Raw genomic sequence first — 21794 nt, forward strand, 5'->3', positions numbered from 1 at the left:
AAAAAAAAACAATTAATTCCTATATTTGGGGCAAACACAAACCTTGTATAAATAAGAAAACACTATACAGACCAACGGACTGGTGCGGGGTGGGTGTCAGGGTTTTTCCCAGTTGTGTTTGCCATGTGCTACTGGAAGCCATTTTACTCACCTCTCTTCCTGACTATGGTGCATTGTGGGGGATGCTGCTCAATTCCTGAACTTCCTTTTATGGCCAGACTGGTGTGCATCATCCATGTGAGACAGGATGCAGTCTCAGAATTGTGATATCATCACTTATTATTTAAAGGGCCTCTGTTCAGTATGCTTTGCCTTTGCATTGTCTCAGACCTGTTTGTGAGAGTTCCTGTGTATTACCTGGCTGCCTGACATTCTTCCTGGTTCCTGATACCTGGCTTGTTCCTGACTCTGCTGTTTTCCTTGTTCCTGATTCCGGCTCGTCTAACTATTCGCTTTGGCTCCCGACTCGGCTCGTCTGACTACCAGCTCTGGTTTTGACTCCTGGCTTGTTATTTGACTTGTGGACTTTTTATTATTTTTTGCTATTAATAAAGGTGTGATTATTTTTGCACTTCTCGTCTCAGTCTGATTCCTGGCACCCTGACAGTGGGTCTCCCTAATATCAAGGACTACTACGTAGCAGTGACTTTTCAGAGGGTCTTTGACAGGCATGGGTCTGATGATTCCAAGGCCTGGGTAGCTATAGACTCACACCTGTGGCGGGTGCCTTAAGTGGGAGCATTGTGCTGGGTGCTGAGAGATCTGCGACCTCCCCAGTGTTCTCAATTAGAAATACATAAGCATCTTTTCTCGATTTGGGACCAAATAGCGGCCTTAGGCCGCAATATCACAACCAAACGCTCCACCCCTCTTCCCCATCCCCCTTAATGCTGAAATGGTAGACGGCTTTGACAGGGGATATAAGAGATTACAGGAGTGGGATCATACACATTTCCTATTCAGATTCCTGGAGGGTGGGAAATTAAGGGAGAGAGAGAACCTTAGAGAAATTGGTGGTGGAAAGTTCACTAACTGGCTCAAATATGCCCAAATTAATCATTATATCAACACGAGTTCCCATAAATATGACCTCCTTCGCCCACTGACTCCATATGAGTCCCTGTGTGTGAATAACACAGCAAACAAACACCCTCTATCCTTAGCAAGGAACCTACTATTAGTCCCTAAGAAAGCCTCATTGCCAGATTACACATACAAATGGCAACGTGACTTGGGCGTAAATATCGAGGGTAAAGAGTGGGATTAAATATTCAATCAGACCCGTAGGTCCTTGACCTTTCCACAGCTACTCGAGATGAACTACAAATTACTTCTCCAATGGTACCTGACTCCATACCGTCTAACTTCCATTAACCTGGGAGCCTCCAGGATATGTTGGAGGGGCTGTGGAGGCTGTGGTTCTTTAATACATATATGGTGGCAGTGCCCTAAAATAAAGCCTTTTTTGTGGAGTGTGGAGTCAATTCTCAACTCCGACTTTGAACTATCCCCAAGAACAGTTTTACTAAATGACTTACCAAAAATCTCATGTAAGCTGAGGACCTACGTATTATAAATAGGGCTGAATGCAGCTAAATCCTTTATAGGCAGACATTGGAAAACAGATCTGACCCCTACAGTGAGGATGTGGAAAGATAGAATGCAGGAGCTCTTAGGTTTGGAAGAATACGGACATCATAAACTCAATAAAAGAACCCCTTTCCCTGAGATTAAGTTTATCTGGGAGTAATCCCTACAAACCAATTAGAGTGAATTCTTCCAGATAGAAAGGCCCGAAATTATTGTACCCATGCCATATATATAAACTCAACACGGTGGATGTGGTTCTAATAGCGAACTGAAGGTCTGGTTTCCTCCTCTCCTCAACCCCTATCCCTCCTAGCTCCCCTTCTCCCCCTCCCCTTCTTCCCTGCTTTGCCTCTTCACCTTAATGTGAGTAGTTTTTGTCTCACCCTCTTCACAAGTGGGTATTCTATTCATAACAATACGGAACAAGCTTTAAACTTCATAACTGTGTGAACTTTAGTTTGTATTTTCGGTTATTTGTTTACATTTTTGGATCAAAAAGAACATAAAAATGGATCTTTCTCTTACCAAATGTCGTTATCACTGTTAATTGGAATGACAGCATTATGTGTGATATGATGCTTTCTCTGTACCTATGTAACAATTGATTCCCTGAATAAATAAAAGCGAAACTAGAAGCTATATTGTGCTTACACTAACAAATACTTGTATCTTTTTTTTAATCTGTCTAGAAAAATACAGCTGTACTTCTATTTTAACTATCGTTGTCTAGGCAAATGGAATTTTACTTGAATCATATCTTCCCTCCCCTATTGGAAGAAATATAACTGGATACATGTGGTTAAACAACAAAACTATCCTAATACTTGATGAAGTTGATTTGTGAACTGTATGATTCTGTCAGCTTCTTTTTAGAGATACAAAATCTTCAGATTCCTGACACGCTTGGTGGACTCTCCTGGTTTTGGACGTTTGCGCTAGATCAAATATTAGGGTTTTTTTTCAAGATAACTCATATATTAATCTTATAAGATAATGTTTGGATTTTGGATACGGATTACTGTAATTTGCATTTGATTTTTATACTTATTTTATTGTTATGTTGATTTTGTATATTAGAAAAAATTCACAATAAAATTAAGTGCAAGGAAAAGATCTGTCCAAAACATGTATGTAGTTGTTCAATCAGTCAGACAAGAATTACACAGTATATAATAATTGGTTTGTCTAATGTGGATTGTTTTAAGATATATCAGTTCCCTTTTATGAACACAGCTAAAATAAACTGTATTCTAAATAAACACTACCAAAAAAAGCTGTGTTTCCTTGATACGTGTTTTTTTTTTGTTTCTTCGTTTTTTACCTAGTGAGAAAAAATATTCTTTTAATCGATAAAATGCTTTCAGCACACCATGATGGCAATAAGCAACCAGTTTTTTGTATTCATTTAATGCCCAGTCTCCTTGTTTTCTTTGCCTCGAAGTTGACAGCTCTCCAATGCAAATCTAATTTGTAACCTTATAAGCCAAGGTTCTTTAATTACATTTCAATTAGTGCCTCATTAGAGAACTTACAAGAGAAGAGATTTCACAATTGATTTTTTTAACCTACTGGCTGCCAGAAAGAGTTGCGGCACATTTTGAGGCAATATGTTAATACTTTCTCTGGAAGTTAAACAAGTTACAATAGAAATACAATTTCAATATGTATTTTTAATTATATTAGTAAGTTAAGAGACTGAAAAGAATTGCATTTGACATGTTCAGCTACAATTAATTTTGAAGAATTCTCCAAGCCAGGCACTGAAAAATCATACTATTAATGAAATACAAGGTATCACCAAATATATATTCAATAACCTTTTATTAACACATTTTTATAAACATATTTTTATAATATATTTTCAGTAGTGTTCATTAATTGATGGAATATTACCTGTAAGAGATGTGTACAGACAAAAAAATGTGTTTTAGACAAATCATACATCATGAAAAAAGGGGTTTCACTGTATGTCTAGTCATGAGTCATTCGGAATTTAACAAAAAGCTGATGATCTGGTGGAAAGCAGCTTGCACTTAAATAAAGTTAAAGTATAAGTTAGTGCTACTGCTACTAGCCAAATAAACATTTTTAAATTGGGTCAGGATTGTCAAGAACAAAAGTGAAGCTGACATACTTATTGGCTGACACAGGAATCAATCAGCTGACAATGACATTGCTGCATTGCTATTAAACAGTGTAAAACTTTACATTTAGAAGTCTTTCCTGCTTGCCGCAAAAAGCATTTTGCTCATTTAAAATAACAGATTTAACCACATGAACAAAACAACAACATACAGAAGAGGGGGCACCCTATAAATATCAGTAATTGATAACTAGAGTGTAAGAGACAGGGGATAAGGTGGGGAATGATAAAGGTCTATCAATCCTTAATATCTTTTAAAGCACCACTAAGAGATGGAGAGGAGTTGGTGCAGTATGAGCAATAGAGCATGTGTGATAATTATTATTAAGGCAATCTCAGATATAAGTGTAAAAAAGTATATAATATACAAAAGACAATATGTATATCTCCTTCATATAGCTAAAGATCAACAAATGTAAATCATCAAATGAAACCCCTGAAAAATGTGATATGGTAATATTAGTCAGATCAGCAATAGTAATAATATATAACAGAGTTAAAATTGACATGATATTTAAATAAATAAAGAGAGTCTCTAGTTGGGAATAATAGGCAGCTATCTGTGGAGATCCAGGCCGGGATCCAGGAGCAGCAATCTACAAAGACAAGAGGAGACAGATGCGCCACATGGCCCAATATTGTTTGATCCAAAATAAAGTAGTTGATGCAAGAAATAAACTCACATTTGAGAAAGCACCTCACTCAGTGCTGTAGAGACAGTCTGGGATCTATTACAGTCACCCAGAAGACCAAGCCTCCCGCATAAGATGTGTTGTCTATATTAAAAAGATAAGAGAGACACAGGTGCCTATATGGCCTAGTATTGTAAGGGCAATGATTAATCAAAACCAAAAAATGAGAATGGTACTCACAATATTGATAGCATCTCCATTGATGCTATAGGAGCAGACTGGCGTCAATGCATTCACCCACCCAATAGACTTAGTTATAGGCACTCAGGATACAGCAGTGGTCCAAAGATCAGAACTCAGTCAGGAAAAATCCAAAGGGACCCCCAGCTCAGGAACCAGATCCCAGAAAGAGGCATCAAGTGTTCAAAGTAAAAATTACTTTATTAAAATATTAAAACAAAGGCGACGTGTTTCTCAGCCAATGGCTGTTTCATCAGGCTTCCTGAAAATATCACCTGAACATCTCTATGTAAAAAAGAAAGATATTTTACCTCAAAAGTTCCTCAGTAGCCACATCCCGTTGTAAAGGATTTCTAAGCAGCATATCAGTATGTCTGTCCCGGGACAGCCGAAGGGATGAGCCTCGTGCACTCTCATGTTATTTCCCTATTCAGTGTAAGGAATTTACAATGAAATCTCATGAGAGTTAAGTCAAATCTCATGAGATCACAGTAAAAGAGTTCATGACCTCAGCACTGCTGATGCTGATTGGCTGCTGTTCATTTCTTCCTTTTTTATTTATTTTTTACCTGCAGCTGGGTTGCAGCTGAGTATAACTTTTTACACAGAACTTACTCTGCTGAGCTGAGGAAATTGTGAGGTAAAATATCATCCTTTTTTACATAGAGATGCTCAGGTGAGATTTTTACAGTTATACTGCATCAGTTTCAAGTGATTTAGCATATGAGTATTATGGCCCTTTATCTGCAAAGGGCTCCAATGCACTTCTATATATGTCATAAATACATATGTATATGTATATAGTGTTTGTATGTAGATATATGTCTGCTTCCTCTACTGATGCATAATTATTCAAACAAACAGTTAATGTATTAGCACTTCATATTAAAACTTTGCTTTTAGAGAACACATTTAATTGCAGGATTGCAGTATTGTATAGCACTACGAGACACTAACTTTATTATGACTAATTCAATAAATAATTTGCAGAAAAGTAGGAACATCTCTGCTTGTTAATATATTATGCACAGTCTCTTAATAGAAAATTAGTTCTTTGAAGGGGGCAAAGAGCTGCGGGCAAGTCACAAGTACTGTCTCTCTGACACCATGCAGGCAGAGATAGATGCAGACTGAAAGTTTTGTTCAGTTTTGAGTATCTTCACAGTGTTGAACCTGGACTGTTCCTGCCAAGATGAGACTAGGCTCTAGATTTTATATAAAGTGTTTAACATCTGATGAGTTGGAGTTCCTCCTGTGTGAGATGACTGTTATCTTCTTCCCTGCAAGTGTATGCCATTAGTGATGTCCCGAACTGTTCTCCCGCGAACGGTTCACAGCGAACATAGCTTGTTCGCGTTCGCGTTTGTGGGTGAACACATGGCGATGTTCGATCCGCCCCTATGTGTCATCATTGAGGAAACTTTGACCCTTTATGTCACAGCCGTCTGACACATTAGAGCTAATCAACATCAGACACTCCCTCACAGACCCTCCCAACTACTCGGAATCCGCCATTTTAGACTCATAACGACCTTGCTTTCTTAATGAGAGGACGTGTTGTGTTTTTGCTCCTGACATTAATAGGAAAAACATAGCTAGGCTAGTGTATTTACAGTCCAGAAGGACTCCACTCATCTCTGCTGCAAGCACAGCACCCCAAAAAGCCCTTTTTTGGGCTATATTTCGTGCCGTTTTTTTGTTTGTTTGTTTTTTTCGTTTTTTTTTTTATTAGCATTTGCCTGGCTTTCAGGCTGTGTGTTTAAGGCTCACAGCATATGCTGCTGGGATTACTGCCACCACTGATATCTCCCTAACAACATTAGTTTAAATTTAACTAACCAAAAAATTTAATTATTTTGCTAGTGTCATTTTTTTTTCATTTTCTATCAGGCCTGTGTCACACAGCATATACTCTGGTTCATTGCTCTGTGCCAGCCACCAGTGTTAATATCCGTTTATAACATTATTTTAAATTTTAAAAAAAATAAAAAAATTTGCTAGTGTAATCTAATTACATTTACTATCAGGCCTGTGTCTGTCAGGCTCACTCAGCATTAATATACCTCATTTTTTTTTCAGTTTTTTGGTTAATTGGTCTGTGCCAGGCATCCACCCAGCACTCATATCTTCTTCACCTTAATTTAAATTTAAAAAAATAAATTTTTAAATTTGTTTGATAGTGTTTACTTGCTGCCCTCCCTAGTCTATGAGCCACGACTCATATGTGTTTAACCTTTTTTTAATTCCCCCCCAAAAAAAATAATTTAAATCATTTTTCTAGTGTAATCTAATAGTATTTTCTATCAGGCGTGTGTGTATCTGACTTACAGAGCCTACTGTTTTTAATAGCTGCCCTTCCAAGGCTAGACAGCCACGACTCATATTTATGTGCTTAACTTTTTTCTTTAAATTGCCAAAAAAAGTCTTTAAATCATTATGCTAGTGTAATCTAATTTTATTTTCTATCAGGCCTGTGTCTAACTGTCTATCTGACTTACAAAGCATACTGTTGTTAATTGCTGCCCTACGTAGCAGCCAGCCAGTGCGACCACTCATATGTGCATTGCACTTCTTAACATTATTTTAATATTAAAATCTAAAATTTTAAAATATTTTGCTAGTGTAATCTAACTTAATTTTCTATCAGGCCTGTGTTTTTGTCACTTACACAGCATACTGTGTTAAATTGCTGCCCTACCTACCATCCACGACTCATATCTGCCAGCCTGTGTGCCAGGCCCAACTAGCCAATTAGTGGCACCAATCATAATTCTTGTAACAGTATATAAAAAAATAAAAATCATAATTTTTTGGACTGCAAATATTCAGTCTCCTAGTGTCCTTGAATTGCATTTACCTCCTGCCTGCCAGCCTTTTGTGCCAGGCTGTCTTGCCAACTATTTATACCAATCCTAATTGTTGTCACAGTATAGTTACTAATTAAAATTAAAAAAAATTTGATTGTTGATCTTAATCCTCAGTTTGCTCGTGCCCTAGAATTGCACTTTTCTACTGCCTTCCAAGCCTGTGTGCCAGGCCTACTTGAAAAATATTTACACCAATCATATTTGTTGTCACAGTATTCTTATTAATTAAAAATTTAAATTTTGGTTAATATTTGTTGGGAATCCTCAGTTTGCTGGTGCCAGTGAATTGCACTTTCCTCCTGCCTTGCAGCCTGCTGTGTGCCAGGCCCACCTAGCCAATTATTGCCAGCAATACTATTTCTTTTAACAGTATTGCCAAAATGGTCAATCATCACTGTTTTGACTGTCAGTAATCAGTCTCCTAGTGTCCTTGAATTGCATCTACCTCTTGCCTGCCAGCCTTTTGTGCCAGGCCGTCTTGCCAACTATTTACACCAATCCTAATTGTTGTCACAGTATAGTTACTAAATACTGTCAGTATTCAGTCTCCTAGTGTCCTTGAATTGCACTAAAATCAATGCCATACCTGTACTCTGTTGTTCAAAAGGATGGCATATGTGGTGCTTCATTCTGTTGTGGTTGTTGAGGGTCGTGGCCGTGGGACAGCGTATAAAACGGCTGAAGGAGAACAACCTGTACAGCCTTGCTCCTCTTTTTAGGCAGGCCAGCTCTTTGCATACATGCCCACAGACTCTGTAACGCATGCCTCTTTTAGGGAGAGGTGCAGCCATAATGCAGGGTCAGAACCTCTGCCTGCAACTGTTATACTCGATTTTGCGAAAGGAAGTAACCTTACCATGGTTCCCTGCATGCACGTATTGTTGTTATATTTTTGTTGAGGGTAATCATGATGGCCATGTAGACCACCACCACTGAGAGTCCTGAAAGTAACAGGGATGAGATGAAAGAGCTAAGAATAGTAGAACTTGAAACAACAGAGTTAGCCATGGGTATATAGAGCTGCCACCATTCAGTGTTGTATCAGCTATAAAAATAATAAGAACTGTACTATCAAAATACAGCCAATCAAGGGCCTATGAAGACTGAGCAAAGGTTGGATTGTAGTATTTTGTTCGGCTAATCATGATGGCCATGTAGACCACCCGTAACAGGGATGAAAGTGCTAAGAATAGTACTAATTGAAACAACCGAGTTAGCCATGGGTGTTAGTCTAAGACCACTCAGCTTTTTTTTGGGTTTGGGTGCAGCTAATCATGAAGGCCAGATAGACCTGCCACCATTTGGTGTTGTAACAGGTATTAAACTGCAAAGAACAGTACTACTTAACACAACCTACTTACCATGGGTCCCAGAGCATATGTTTGGTTATTATATTTTGTAAGGGTAATCATGCAGGCCATATAGACCTCCACTGATAGGGTGAGTATGAGTAACAGCTATTAAAATGCGAAGGACATTACTAATTAACACAACATAGTTACCATGGGTCGCAGACCAAGAGCAGATGTCTTATTATTATATTTTGTATGGGTAATCATCCAGGCCGTATAGACCTCACCAAATAGGGGGAGTTACAGAGATTAAAGTGCTAAGAATGGTAGTACTTAAAACACAACCTAGTTAAAATAGGTACCAGACCGCATGTCTTATTATTATATTGTTTCAGGGTAATCAGGCAGGCCATATAGAACACCCCCGATAGGGGGGGGGGGGAACAGGGATTAAAGTGCTAAGAAAAGTACTAATTAACACAAGCTAGTTGGGTCCAAGAACGCATGTTTAATTATTAGACTTTATTAGGGTAATTATATATCTAACAAATCTATCTATTTCTCTTCTATCGATTCTATCTAACTATAAATCTATGTATATCTATCTATCCTATCTATCAATCTATCTTCTGTCCGGGATGTTTTGAGACAGCCACTTTGGGAATGTTAGTTGATTTAGGCCCATTATGGCTTAAAAGCAGACTTTGCATAAACTATGTAATTTTCCATGGGAGTTTTGCCAGGGATCCCCCTCCAGCATGCGACAGTCCTGGTGTTAGTACCCTTGAAACAACTTTTCCATCACTATTGTGGCCAGAAAGAGTCCTTGTAGGTTTTAAAGTTCACCTGCCTATTGAATTCAATGGCGGTTCGCGCGGTTCGCGCGGTTCGCGGGTTCGCGAACAATACCGGAAGTTCGAGTCCGCCATTCGTGAACCGAAAATTTTAGGTTCGCAACATCACTATATGCCATCTTTAGCAACTAACAAGTCATTAACATCCTATAGGATAGGGCGGATTGAAGACTGCAGCCTCAGAGGCAGTGGACAAGTTATGAAGCAGCGGTCTTTAGACCTGAAGGCTCGCGCGGGAACAAGGGGAAGCAGGGCCATTTGGCCCGTGTTAAATTGACCCCTAAGTGTTATTGCATTGTCTTTTTATTATGCACTTGCTAATACGTATGCACGTCTACTATATTTAATGGTACTTTAAGATATTCTTTAGTTTTGCTTTTATACTGATATACTAGTAATTGTTTGCATCAACTGTCTGCAGATCAATATTGCATGGAGAGTAAAAAGTACTGGTGGCATTTAAACTCGTGCTTTCTTTGACTTTGAGAATGATGTATGTGAATTGATAGCCTGCAATGAAGTAAATTTGAATTATGTAGCTTGAAATGTCAGACTGTAATCTGTAGCAGCTGAGAATCATAAATGTTGATTTATAGAACAACAATCTTTGCTTGATATTATAGTTAAAAGCTGTATTGTCTTTATTTTGGTCCCTTGTCTTTCATCCCCAAAGAATTTTCTAAATGTTCTTCCTCAGTATCGGGCATGAATAATTAAAATATTCACATTTTTAGGGAATTTACTTGTCTGCAATATTATTCCTCTGTGGGCTATTGTCATTGTCTTGATTTGAAAGGTTAAAATGAAATTCTGAGGAAGATTTATTTATCTGTTAAGCATTTATTAATGCATTACATTTATCAATTACAACATCTGAGGACAACAATGAATTAATATATACACCAATATGTTTTTAGAATTCAGAAGCTTATGTCGTTCAACCAGATAGGGACATGTCAACAATTTGCTCTTGAATACAGTGTCTAATTTACATGTTTTTGTATTAGTAATGTTAGCATTTTTATTTGTTGTAAACAGGGAAGGTTTGCTAGAGACCTTGCTGGGGAAAAGTTCCTTTATAAGAAAGAAAGCAGGAAAATTGATAAGAAAGAAAGCGAGAGAATTGGTGGCAAAATAAGTGGGACAATTAGCAGAAAAGTAACAGAGGCTTTACATAGAAAGCAAAAAAGGACATAATCCTACAGAATGAGGTGCTTTACCCAAAACACATGCATTCTATTCTTTCTTTGAGGGAGAAACTCTCTATCAAAGTTAAAATCAAGATAGTAGGAAAATTGGTGGCAAAAAAAAGTACTTTTATATAGAAAATTAAAACATTAGGGTTTCAAACCATAATTTTTGGCATACTTTTCTGAATGATTTATGATCATGCATTACAATGAATAACCAATGCTAAAATGTAAATATTTTCATATAAAAAATTAAATAATGGATACAAATATTAAGTTTAATAGGTGCTTATATCAGTATTTTTTATGGGCAGAAGTATGTAAGCACCTGATTATCACACCTATATGAGCTTGTTCGACATCCCATTCCAACATTAATATGAAGTTGGCCCTCCTTTGTGGCTATAACAGCCACTACTCTTCTGGGAAGGTGTTGGAATTTTTGCCTATTCAGGAAAAAGACCATTTGTGAGGTCAGGTCACTGATGTTGAATGAGAAGGTCTGGCTTGCAATTGGCATTCCAATTTATCCCAGATGTGTTCAGGGGGCATGAGTTCAGGGTTCTGTGCATTTTGCTCAAATTTCCCCACCCCAAACTTGTCAAACCCTGTCTTCATTGACCTTACTTTGTGCACAGGGGTATAGTCATGCTGGAACAGGAAAGGGTCTTCCCCAAACTGTTGCCACAAAGCTGGGAGCACCCAATTGTCTAAAATATCTTTGTATCCTTTAGTATTAAGATGACCTTTCACTGAAACTAAGGGTCCTAGCCCAAACCCCGATAAACAGCCACAGACCATTATCCCTTCATCATACAGTAGGGACTATGCACCCCGGTAGGAAGCATTCTCCTGGCAATTGCCACACACATATTCTTTCATCAGACTGCCAGAAAGTGAAGCAAGATTCATCACTTAAAAGTCCAGTGGCAGCGGATTTTACACATTGTGCATGTTAATGTGAGGCTTGTGTAAAGCTGCTCAGCCATGGAATCTCCCAATGCACAGTTCCCGTTGCTTCCAGAGGCAGTTTGGAACTCTGTAGTGAGTCATGTGACAGATGATAGTTGATTTTTACACATTACATGCAAATCCAGATCTTAGTGTGTTGCATTTTCACAAAAATAAATCTGGCTATGAAAACTGGCAAATGCAGCTTGCGGCCGCCATCTTTGGCATTTGGATCAGGCCAAATATTACAAATGCATATCCTTAATGGATAGCACAGACAGCACTATTGGTGCCCTCATTTCACTCATTTTACAAGTGGTGAGTTAAAGTCATGGTAAATTTCAGACTTTAAGAATGGTGCAATGAAAAATATATTAGGGTACAAGCAAAAGTGTATATATATTTTATAATAAAAGATTTATAATCCTACAACTTCTGTTCTTCGGCCCCCTCTTCATTCCCTCTTTTGGCTGGGCTGTGACATAGTGCAATGCTTAAATACCTTTTTAGGTTCTGTTAGAAGTTTCTGTGTTTTGCTGTGAACAGAGTGTTACACAAAACAAGCAGCCTGATCACAAAGAGAAGAAGGATTAAATCTGTTATCCAGAGAGGGAGTGAGGCGGAGGGATCCAAAGGCAAAATGGCTGGAACTATATCCAACTGAGAGAAACTTGAAACAGGAGAAATTATCTGTGTTTACAGAAGAGGAAAATATGCCAAAAGTTATACTGAGAGTTTCTGAGTTAAAGACAGCAGCTCAGAATGACTGCAAGCAGTAAGAGGTAATTAGGAAGGTTGTAGATGAAAAACCAAGCAGCAGTAGTTTACTGAGTATCTGCAACTTCAGACTGAGGGACAGCATACAACTTGCAATCAACAAGCAACAGTAACAGGTGCTTGTTGAAGCTTAAATAGCCAGACTTGAGTAGGAAGGGGTTTTTATAATTTAAAGGTATAGGCTTAGAATTCAGGAATATGACAGTATGCTTCCCTTCATGAATCATCTAAGAGGATTCCAGCCTTGGCATGTAGTCTATGAAAAGCCAAGGTGAGTCGTGTGGCATGCACGTCAGTGTGTGGGATCTAAGAGTCGGCTTCTGTTCCGTAACCATGCCAATGTACCAGATACTGTAATTTCCCATATCGGATCCGAGAGTTGAGTATTTTAGCTACTTCAAATTCAAGTTGATTATCAATAAGTAGAAGAGGTTGAGGCATTTTCTGTTGGTTTGGGTTATCATCCTTAAAACAGGATTTAACTAGAAAGACGTGAAAAGTTGGATGAATTTTGAAGGAGCTGGGTAATTCAAGAACAACAGCATTTGGGTTAATAATTTGCTTAGTAGGAAATGGTCCAACAAACTGATTAGCCAGTTTTTTAGATTGCACCTCCATTTTCAGATTTTTTTGTGGAAAGCTAAACAAGATCACCTGGTTTATATGCAGGTGCAGGCCTACAATGTTGATCATAGTAGTGTTTTTGTTTTGTTTGGGCTTTTGATAAGTGGTTCTTTAATATGGTGAATCCATCAGTGATATTTTCCAATAAAGTCGAAAAAGAGGGTGAATTCATACTAGTGGTAAGAGGTGGACGAGTAGTAGGATGATATCCATAAGTTGCGAAGAATGGAGTGGTTTTAGTGGATATGCTAATGGAATTGTTAAATGCAAACTCAGGCCACGGTAAGTAAATGGAACCAATCTTCTTGAAGATGAGAGGTGTAACAGCGAAGGTATTGTTCAAAGGTTTAAGTTACTCTTTCTGTCAAACCATTAGTTTGTGGATGGTAGGTACTAGTTAGCTTGAAGTTAATTTTAACTGTTTTGCATAATTCTTTCCAGAATTTGGAGGAAAATTGTGTCCCACTATCGGATATTATGGTAGAAGGTAGACCGTGTAGTCTAACGATATTGGAGAGAAAAACTTCAGCAGTTTTTTGTAGCTGTAGGAAGTTGTTGGAGAGGAATGAAATAAGTGAATTTTGTAAAGTGATCCACGACCACCAATATGGTGTTATGAGAGTTGGAGGGTAGAATTTCCACTATAAAGTCCATCAAAATAACTGTCAATGGGATATCTGGGATTGGCATTGGAATAAGGTAACTTAAAGGTTTTTTGTGATCCAGTTTATTTCTTGTACAAACATCAGAGGCGTATTTTGGCCTAGGCAAACCAGGCACTTGCCTAGGGCAGCAGATGGGAGGGGTGCAGCACATTTTTTGTGCCTGTATTTGTAAGAAGCTTACAGTTATTTTAGAAGTATTATACAGGTATATAATGGGAGATTTTCCTAATGACCTTACAGTTTATGTAAAAGTTACTCTGAAGCTTTCATTTATTAAGCTTTTATTTAGCTAGCTATTTCCTTTTGTTATATTGGCTTTTAGCACTCAGCACTTGTGTTTGGGGAAGTATTGTTTCAAGAAAAATTAGTTTTTTGCAGCAATAGATAGATTAGATAGATATGTGTGTGTATATCTGTTTCTGTGTGTGTTTATGTTTGTGTGTGTGTCTATATGCATGTGTATGCAAGTGTTCTGCAAGCCCTGGTGAACATTTACTTTGGAAATGCAATGAAAACAAAAATTCACATTACTGAGCAAAAAATATTTAGGTAAAAAAAGGCCTTAAACCTTGGGAGTTAAGGGGGTAGGGGCAGCAGAATTTTGAGTGCCTAGGAGAGCACAAAACCTAAATACGCCACTGACAAACATCAGAAGTTTTTACATACTGATAGATTGAATTAACTAGGTTAAGCCACCAGTAATTCCTCTTGATTAAGTCCAATGTTTTAGTAATATCGATGTGTCCAGATAAAGGAGCATCATGATAGTGTTTGAGTAACTCAATCCTGAGTGAAGGTGATATGTACATTCGGTTCCCATGGGTAAGTTTAGGTAATGGAGTATTTTAATCAAATTCTAGTGCACATAATATTTCTTTTTCACGAGAAGAAATAAAGCCGATTATACGTTCTCTGGGTATAATGGTGGTTGAGGGTTGAATATCCTGAAGCTGTTCTTGCTGTCTTGAAAGAGAGTCTGCCTTAATGTTTTTTGCTCCAGGCCTGTAGGTAATGATATAATCAAATCAATCAAAGAACAAGCTCCATTTGACTTGTCTGGAAGACAAGGTTTTTTGTTTTTTTTAAGATACTCTAAATTTTTATGTTCGGTATATATAATGAATGGTTTGTTAGTTCCTTCCAGTAAATGTCTCCAAGTCTCCAAAGCAAATTTTATTGCCAGTAATTATTTCTCCCCATGGAATAATTCTTTTCTGCAGCATTTAATGATCTTGAGTAATATGCTACAGGGTGTGTGGTGGATCATATATCAGTGCGTTGTAAAAGAATGGCACCAAAACCTATATCAGAGGCATTGACTTCCAGTATGTATTGATAATCTGGATTTAGTAAATGGAGTAATGGAGCAGTGGTAAATTAACGCCTAGATTACGAGTTTTGCGTTAACAGGGGTGCGGTGCTAATGAGCAGTTTATGCTCACCACTCACTTACAGAAAGCGCTGGTATTACGTGTTTTTACAAACCCGGCGTTAGCCGCAAAAAAGTGAGCGTAGAGCAAAATTTTGCTCCACATCTCACCTCAATACCAGCGCTGCTTACATTAGCAGTGAGCTGGTAAAACGTGAGCCGGCTGAAAAAAAAACTAACACCTGCAAAAAAGCAGCGTAAAGCTCCTAACGCAGCCCCATTGATTCCTATGGGGAAAATACATTTATGTCTACACCTAACACCCTAACATGAACCCCAAGTCTAAACAGCCTTAATCTTACACTTATTAACCCCTAATCTGCCGCCCCCGAAATCGCCGACACCTGCATAATGTTATTAACCCTTAATCTGCCACTCCGGACACCGCCGCCACCTACATTATACTTATGAAACCCTTATCTGCCGCCCCCAACATTGCCGACGCCTACATTATATTTATTAACCCCTACTCTGCCGTCCCCAATGTCGCCGCAACCTAACTACATTTATTAACCCCTAATCTGCCGCCCCCAATGTCACCGCCACTATAATAAAGTTATTAACCCCTAAACCTAAGTCTAACCCTAACACCCCCTAACTTAAATATAATTTAAATAAATCAAAATAAAATTACTACAATTAACTAAATAATTCCTATTTAAATCTAAATACTTACCTATAAAATAAACCCTAAGCTAGCTACAATATAACTAATAGTTACATTGTAGCTATCTTAGGGTTTATTCTTATTTTACAGGCAACTTTGTATTTATTTTAACTAGGTAGAATAGTTATTAAATAGTTATTAACTATTTAATAACTACCTAGTTAAAATAAAGACAAATTTACCTGTAAAATAAAACCTAACCTAAGTTACAATTACACCTAACACTACACTACAATTAAATTAATTCCCTAAATTAAATACAATTAATTACAATGAAATAAAATTATCTAAAGTACCAAAAAAAACACTAACTTACAGAAAATAATAAAGATATTACAAGATTTTTAAACTAATTACACCTAATCTAATCCCCCTAACAAAATAAAAAAGCCCCCCCAAAATAAAAAAGCCCTACCCTACACTAAATTACAAAAAAACCTTAAAAGGTCCTTTTGTGGGGCATTGCCCCAAAGTAATCAGCTCTTTTACCTTAAAAAAAGTACAATTCCCCCTCCCCAACATTAAAACCCACCACCCACACAAACAACCCTACTCTAAAACCCAATCAGCCAATAGAATGCCAGCTCAATCCTATTGGCTGATTGGATCAGCCAATAGGATTGAAGTTCAATCCTATTGGCTGATTGCATCAGCCAATAGGATTTTTTCTACCTTAATTCCGATTGACTGATAGAATTCTATCAGCCAATCAGAATTGAAGGGACGCCATCTTGGGTGACGTCATTTAAAGGAAACTTAATTCAGTCGGAGGAAGAGGATGCTCCGCATCGGATGTCTTGAAGATGGACCCGCTCCGTGCCAGATGGATGAAGATAGAAGATGCCGTCTGGAGGACCACTTCTGCCTGGTTGGATGAAGACTTCTGCCCGTCTGGAGGACCACTTCTGCCCAGTTGGGTGAAGACGTCTCCCGGTAAGGTGATCTTCAGGGGGTTAGTGTTAGGTTTTTTTAAGGGGGGATTGGGTGGGGTTTAGAGTATGGTTGTTTGTGTGGGTGGTGGGTTTTAATGTTGGGGGGGAAATTGTACTTTTTTTCAGTAAAAGAGCTGATTACTTTGGGGCAATGCCCCACAAAAGGCCCTTTTAAGAACTATTTGTAATTTAGTGTAGGGTAGGGCTTTTTTTATTTTGGGGGGGCTTTTTTATTTTGTTAGGGGGATTAGATTAGGTGTAATTAGTTTAAAAATCTAGTAATTTCTTTATTATTTTCTGTAATTTAGTGTTTTGGTTTTTTTGTACTTTAGATAATTTTATTTAATTGTATTTAATTTAAGGAATTAATTTAATTGTAGTGTAGTGTTAGGTGTAATTGTAACTTAGGTTAGGTTTTATTTTACAGGTAAATTTGTCTTTATTTTAACTAGGTAGTTATTAAATAGTTAATAACTATTTAATAACTATTCTACCTAGTTAAAATAAATACAAACTTCCCTGTAAAATAAAAATAAGGGCAATATCTTTGCCGTATGCCACTACAACCCGCTCCTTAGACCATATATATAATTCCCACTTTCAATAAATTTAAGTTGTTAGTAACTCTATATATTAAGAAACTACTATCCCGACATTATGGTTAGAACTATGCAAATATGTTACAGGGAAAAACAATGTTATAAGATTCAAATGTTTATTGTTGTTTGTTTTTTGTTTATTTCAATTTATTTTATGTACCGTCTAGCAGGTGAGACGAAAGTTTCTCCATCAGGAAAAGTTATACAGGAGAGCAGAGGATTTCATAACATTGCAAGTGGAGATATTGGTCAGCTACAGGTAGAGAAGGGGAGGGGAACTGACTCATGACTCCCAAGATAAGAATAATCTCACATAATGTAAGGGGGTTAAATACGGATAATAAAAGAAAAACAGCAATTACACAGTATCACAACCTAAATGCTAATATTATATTCTTGCAAGAAACCCATTTTACAAATAATCAAATACCCAAATATTGGAGTAGATATTTCACGCAACAATACCACTCCACGACTGACAAAAAAAAGAGAGGAGTGTCAATACTTATACATGATGTACTTAACTTTATCAAAGAAGAAGTGCTGACAGATAAAGAGGGCAGGTATCTTATAGTGAGAGGACGTATGCACGACACCTCGCTTACACTTTGCAATATATACGCACCCAATGAACAACAGCACAACGTTTTTCACCACTTGTCACACCTACTGACACAATGGTCACAATCAAAAATCATATTAGCCGGAGACTTTAATATTAATCTGAAAACACACAAAGTAGATATGCCCCACAAACTCACTAATAAACAAACCAGACATAATTCCATCTCTAAAAATATTAAGAATATCTTAGAATCTCATAATGTGATAGATACCTGGGTAACGTTATATGGGCAGACGAATGACCATACTTACTACTCCCCAGCACACAAAATTTATACCAAATTAGATTATATATTTATTAGTCAGATTCTACTCCCCAGTTTACACAGCTCCACAATTCATGCATGTGTCTGGTCAGACCATTCTATTATCCAGATACAATTAGAGGGACTGGTCAATGTGGACAGACAAAGGTCATGGACTTATGATCCAAATTTATTGAAAAAACCTGAATTATATGACAAAATTATGCATAACTTGACAGAATACTGGAAGATAAACACAACCCCAGAAACCACCCCAACAATCATGTGGGCTGCTCACAAACCATTCATAAGAGGTTTATTGATAAAGGAAAAAGCTCTATACACAAAAAAAGTTAAGGCTCACATAGAGATACTCCAACAGGAAATAGAAACGCTTGAAATCCAACATAGAAGCACACTAACCTCAGATATTTTCAATAAACTTACACATAAGCGACAAACACTAGCTAAGATTTTAAATGAGAACTCCCTCAGAGCTATGCATAAGTTGAAGGCACATTACTTTATATATGCTAATAAGCCAGATAGATTTCTAGCTCACAAACTAAGGGAAAGGACGAAAAATCTAACTATACAACAACTACAAAAAGAAGACGGGATGCTAATATATCACCCTCAAGACATAACGGACTGCTTTGCACAATATTATGAATCTCTTTATGACGGGAAAAAAGTTCAACATACTACTCAGACGAAAACACTTAGACACCATTTTCTGCAAAAGGCTAAACTCCCGAAACTTAATGCTACAGACATGGAAGCCTTAAACACAGAAATAACAATAAACGAAATCGCCCTAGCAATAAAAGATCTTAAAATAGGCAAGGCGGCGGGTCCTGACGGGTTCTAAGGTGAATATTATAAAGTATTTAAAAAATGTCTGGTCCCCCACTTGCACAAATTCTGCAATGACATCATGCAGGGTACCCGTATCCCACAGGATATATTGCAGGCCAAAATAGTGGTTATACCCAAACCAGGAAGGAATCCCAAAAAATAGCAAAACTATAGGCCGATCTCATTGATTAACCAAGATTTAAAAAATTTTACAAAAATTTTAGCAAATAGACTCAAATTATATCTACCCTCATTGATACATCCCGACCAGGTAGGATTCATAAAAGAAAGGGAAGCCCCAGATAATGTGAGACGAACGGTGTCTCTGGTGGAGTACTTGGTGGGGACAAAAACGCCTTCTCTGCTCCTATCTCTGGACGCAGAGAAGGCGTTTGATAGGGTCGACTGGGAATATATGTTTGAGACACTAACATTCATGGGTTTCAAAGGACAATTCATGACGGCTATTAAAAATCTGTATTCAGACCCAACAGCAACTATCAGAGCAACGGGCCATCAGTCTAGGCCAATTAAAATATTAAATGGGACACGTCAGGGCTGCCCGCTATCTCCTCTATTATTTGCACTAAGCATAGAACCTTTAGCGGCCTACATCAGGGGAGCAAAAGACATTACCGGAGTAAAAATTAACAAAGAAGAATATAAACTCACCTTATTTGCGGATGACATTTTGCTTACATTGACGAAACCTTTAAGATCACTCCCTCATCTATATCAAGTCATTGATGAATTTTCAAAAATCTCAGGCTTCAAAATAAATTCAGATAAGTGTGAGGCTATACCACTGACACTACCACTACATACTCGTAAGTTGATAGAAGCGAATTTTGACTTTAAGTGGGCTAAAAAATATATCAAATACTTGGGAGTTAACATAACAAACACACTAGAGGGACTCTATAAGGCAAACTATACTGAGATCTTTAAGACCGTAAGAAGGGATTTGGGTAGATGGAGGAGGGGGTGTTTCTCCTGGTATGGCAGATTATCGATTATAAAGATGAATATTCTACCGAGAATATTATATCTCTTCAGAGCATTACCAATCAAAGTACCGCAAAGAGAGCTAGCAGATTTCCAGATGGACCTAATTAGGTTCCTACGAGGACCCAAAACAGCTAGAATAGCCTCCCAACTATTAAAACAACACAAACAGCTGGGGGGAGTGGGGGTGCCCAATTTGTTAGACTACTATCAGGCAGCTAGGTTGTCACAAATTACGCTGATAAGCAAAAACTGTCGAGAAATAACTTGGACTAGACTAGAGGCAGACTTAGCTGGGGTGAATGATCCAGCCACGATTGTTTGGAACACCTCAAACACTACAAACAAAACACTATACAAACTCAAGGTGACAGAGGAGTCCAAACATATGTGGAAATACCTCACATCTTCTCTAGGCCTCATATCCAAGGGTACTAAGATAATACCACTGGGTGCTATACTTCCTGCAGAATTTCAAACACTAATATGTAAGTGGGAAAATAAGGGCCTCTACAGAGTTGCAGACTTTTTAGATAAAGGTAAAATGCTCACATACACCCAAATGAAAGATAAACTTCAGCCGGACACCTTACATTGGTTCCTATATCTTCAGATATCCACAACAATATACAAATACAGACAAAACAAACCATTAAACCCATACACTACAACAGAACGCATTATTGCAACCCCAGGTAGAAATAAAAAACTAATATCACAACTGTACTTGGCAATACAAGATGCAAAAAAAGGCTCCAAATTGCTGCTTCATGAGAATTGGGAAAGAGACTTAGGTGAAACATATGATGATGACAGATGGACACAAATACTTTCTAGGATTAGCAAGGGGCTGATATGCGCAGACCTTATTGAAAATTCTATTAAAACATCTTACAGGTGGTATCTTACACCCATAAGAACTGCACATTATACATTGCAGAAAATTAGACTCTGTTACAGAGGCTGTGCAGAAATTGGAAATTATATGCATATGTGGTGGGAATGTGGGGAGATTAAACAAATTTGGAACAAACTTTCTAAATTGATAAGTATCCTATTAGATAAATCTATGACGCTAACGGCGGCGCAGGCCCTCTTGCATGTTTCAGATGAATCCTTAAACTTAGCTACCAATATATTCATAAATATACTTTGTACAACCACGAGGATATGTATAGCCAAACACTGGAGAACAGGTTCACCAACGTGGTCAGAAGTGATTGACAGGTTAGATAATATATATGCTATGTCAGAATCTGCCTCTTGGTTGCAGGATACAACAACACATTTCCAAAAGATTTGGGTCCACTGGATCATGAACAGAGATAGAAGTGAGATAAGGGAAATTTAAGTCTTTCAAGAGTTATAACACGATAGGGGATCTCTCTCTTAGATACAATTTGATGGTTCTCTCTCTGCTCGACGGGAAAGGTTATACAGTTATGAGTTTATTGTTTTACAGTTTCAAAAGTTTATGTTTAATGTTTATAATTATTAAAATAAAAGGAAAACACATTAGAAAAGGGAGGGGAAGGAAGACTAGATAATTTCGTTCCTACTTCAGGAAAATAAACAGGACCTCATATTTTTCCTATGCCTGAAGGCAACTT

The sequence above is a fragment of the Bombina bombina genome, chromosome 3, assembly GCF_027579735.1.
Source record: "Bombina bombina isolate aBomBom1 chromosome 3, aBomBom1.pri, whole genome shotgun sequence".
Classification (NCBI taxonomy): domain Eukaryota; kingdom Metazoa; phylum Chordata; class Amphibia; order Anura; family Bombinatoridae; genus Bombina; species Bombina bombina.